The following is a 4061-nucleotide window of genomic DNA, read 5'->3' as shown; positions in this document are numbered from 1 at the left end:
TACATATACAAAAATTGATTTCATGAGAATTGGCAAAAATAAAGTCAGTCTTTATTATGATGGAGGGGGTTGTATAATATTTTTTAATGTAATTTAAATTTTTACAGCATTCTTGCAATGTAGTTTATTCAATAAATAGTTATAAGAAAAAATAATTGAATGAGAGTTTTTACAATGTATGAAATGGTGATGAGGAAGCAAAGAGCCAATAATACTAAATAGTTACTGAGGTCATAATACTGAAGTCAGGGAGATCGTCTGTGATCAATTTTATCAGCTAGCTCTGCATCTACCCGTGACAAAACACAGGTATAAATCGGGGAGCTGTTGTGATCTCAGCTCATAGCTTTGCAACCAGTCTCTTAGCAATCTCTGACCAATAAAATCTAACTCTTCCCTTAATCCTTGTGAGAGAGCTAAGACAATATTTGCCCTGGTCTCTCTTCTTATTTCAGTAATCACCAACTACTATTTTGCATTTTTCTAAAAAAACAAATTGACCACATGTCTCATAAATCCGAAATGTTTAGCTCCTTCATCCTGGAAATTCAAATCCTTAGAATTAAGTCAAAGAAAATGATGAGAAATTTTGAGGCAAATAACAAAGGTAGTTCTCGCAGGATTGTTCATAATAGCAAAACAGTCGATATGACAGAGAAACCATTAACCTTTGATGATGATGTGTCTACATGATAAACTATTACACAGCCATTTAAAATGATGTTATTCAGAAAAAAATGAGATCTTAAAAGATGAAAGTCTTAAATGATGTCATGAAAAATATCCAAAATAGTGATATTTAAGTTTAAAATTATAGACAATTTCAAACTATAAGAATTAACTGTAAATGCTCATAAATCTATAGGAAAATGTTTGAAAAGACATACATTAAAATACCATCAGTGGTTTAGTAAAAACTAGCAAGTGACATTAGGAGGAATTCTTCTTAATTCAATTCTAGAGTACTGATTTTTCTTCTTCCAACCTTTCACTGTGAACCAAGTGGAGGTCCACAGACAAGACCATCATCTTCATAGTCAATAAACCATATACCTAGCTTCATCCCAACAACTGCAATCCCTCCCATGCAAGAAGTCATCCCGCTTCCTTCCTGTGCCTCCCACCTTCCTTCTACCCACCCTCCCATACCCTCCCAACCCTGTCCCTTGACCATTCCATGACAAACCCACCTCACCTGTGTTGTTGTCCTCCTATATAGCTATCTACTGCTTGGCTGAAAATTGGGCCATGAGGATGAATTTCCTTCCATTCCTGAAGGGGGTCCAAGGGCCACACAGTCTTGGGTTCTTTCAGTCTCCTTCCAACCAGCAAGCCTGGTCCTCCTCCACAGCCTTGAATCTTGTTCCACACTCCCTGCCACTGCATCCAGAAACCTTCAATGGGATCCCCTTCAGAGCAGTTGGGAGTGGTAGCGAGGCATCATCTTGTTGAGTATTTGATTTTTTCATTTTTTTAAAAAAAAACCTGTTTAACAAGAGAAGGAAAACACATATCCATTTTTAAAAATAATATTAATATAAGTTTTTAAGTGATTATTAATATCTAAGAGCTCTGGTAGCATAGTGGTTATGAGTTGGGCTGCTAATCTCATGGTCAGCAGTTCAAAACTACCAGCTGTTCCGCAGGAGAAAGATGAGGCTTTCTGCTCCTGTAAAGATTTACAGCCTCAGAAACCCTGTACTGGGTCGCCATGAGTCGGAACCGATTCCATGGCACATAACAACAACAAGTGTTTATTAGCTATGCAATAAGTATGTATTATTCTTAATATTTATTAAAAGAAGAATACAGTATTAGAAAGAGAGAATATGACCTCAACTTTGGGAAGAAAACATGCAAAAGAAAAGGTTGAAGAAAATGTCAGATCAGTAACAATGCTGCAACTGGGTAATGGCATCATAGATGATTCTTGCTTTATCTTTTTAAACTTACTTGTATCTTCAATTTTTTACAATGAATATCTATGACTTGGATAACCAAAAAAGGCTTTTTAAACTAAAAATTTGTTAAAGAAGCTTTTAAAAGGATAATTAAATTACTATTACAGTCACTAACAATCCATATATGGAGCTGTGGTAGCATAGTGGTTATGAATCGGGCTGTGAACCTCAAGGTCAGCAGTTCGAAACTACCAGCTGTTACAAAGGAGAAAGATTAGGCTTTCTGCTCCTGTAAAGATTTATAACCTCAGAAACCCTATACAGGGTCGCTATGAGTCAGAACCGACTCCACAGCACATAACCACCACCAACAGTCCATACGATCTGACTTGTGAAGCTCTTGATATCTTTCCCTCTCTCGTTCTCTTTTACACAAACACACACACATACAACAGTACTTCTTGGCAACAATGGTGACTTCTGTTACTAAACTACTAGATCTTCTGTTGCTGTCGTATCACACTTTTGTCAGAACTCCTTTCACATGCTTATTCAATCTATATGTGGAGCAAATGAATGAGAAGCTGGACTATATCAAGATTGGAAGAAGATTCATATTAATAACCTGCAATATAGAGATGATACAACCTTGCTTGCTGAAAGTGAAGACAGCTTGAAACACTTAACTAATGAAGACCAAACAGTATAGCCTTCGCAATGGATTACACCTCAACATAAAGAAAACAAAAATCCTCACAACTGATTCAACAAGCAACATCATGGTTAATGGAGAAAAAATGTAAGTTGTCAATATTTTGTTTGTATCAGCATTCCATGGTACAAAAAATGTAAGTTGTCAGTATTTTGTTTGTATTCCATACCCATGGAAGCAGTAGTCAATAAATCAAATGATAGATTGCATTGAACAAAGCTGCTACAAAAGACTTATTTAAAACTTTTTAAAAGCACTTTAATGACTAAGATGCACCTGACCCAACCCATGGTATTTTCAATCATGTTATACGCATGTGAAAGCTGGACAATAAAAAAGAAAATCAGGAGCAAGAGGCCAGTCAGCAGGCTGGGGGAACCGAAGGCAGTAAGAACTTACTCTGTTTGGTGATTCCTGGGAGATTCTTCAACCAATCACTATGTCATCCAACACAGACATTTCTCTTTCTTCATATGATGAAGATCAGGGATCCAAATTTACCATGAAAAGCTAGAGACACTGGTTGTCCCTGCTGGAATGGGGAGTTTTGCAGCAAACATTGCATATGCATTATACAAAGTGAAGAGCAGGGGAAATACTAAAATGTCCATCCACTTGATTCCCATGCAGATGGCATCACAAGGCTTAACTGCAGGAGCAATAACTGTTGGTATGGTATATTCCATGTGTTGGGAATTGTGGGCAAAACCAAAGCTTTAAAAGAAGAGATACAATCTTAGTTTTGTGTTTGTTGATTTGAGGTTAAATGTTTATGTTGAAAATAAATAATTTGAGTGGGTTCAGTATTTTGAATATGGGTTTCTTTATTAATTTGCCTGGTGACCAAACTGCTAGTATCTAGATCACTAATGAGGTCATTCAAGGGAGTCTAGTTAGCAAAACATGTCACCCAAAGACACTTGATAGTGATACAATGTCCAAATTCTTAAACTCTCTGGATGAAATTAATTCTGAAAAAGACAGCAGGCCAGTGCTGAAGTACTTCCAGTTGCTGCAAAACATCACATTCTCTGGATGCCATGTGAGAATGCAGTGTAGCTCACTGCCTGCCTTGTAGGTTAGTTGAATACCTGTTTATTGAGCTAGTTGACTCTTGAAGAACCCTTTCAGAAAACTGGATGGACAATATAACATATTGTCTCCCATAACTGAAAATGTACGTATGCTTAAGTTAAACCAGAAAAGCTGGCAACTGCTGTTTAGAAATGGTATTTATTTTAGAACCGCAGTTATACATACAGGAATAATAGCATTGTGGATACCAGTTTAACGCTTTTTAACTGCAGAATTATAGTTTTGCTATAGAATAATTTTAAATGTCATCTTGAAATAAGAAATTGTGTATTTTAAATGCTAATCCAAAAGTAAACAAAAGAAGAATCGACACTTTTAAATTACGGTGCTGGAGAAGAATATAAAATATCCCA

At 36.3% G+C, this 4061-nt stretch overlaps 1 pseudogene; it reads left to right on the top strand.

The window, feature by feature from the left end:
* Positions 1-3052: 3052 nt before the first annotated feature.
* LOC102832252 lies at positions 3053-3333 on the top strand (annotated as a pseudogene).
* Positions 3334-4061: the final 728 nt, after the last annotated feature.

Source organism: Chrysochloris asiatica, unplaced genomic scaffold, assembly GCF_000296735.1.
Source record: "Chrysochloris asiatica unplaced genomic scaffold, ChrAsi1.0 scaffold00069, whole genome shotgun sequence".
NCBI classification, from domain to species: Eukaryota; Metazoa; Chordata; class Mammalia; order Afrosoricida; family Chrysochloridae; genus Chrysochloris; species Chrysochloris asiatica.
Note: the sequence above shows the minus strand (reverse complement) of the source record. Positions and strands in the feature narration are given on the sequence as shown.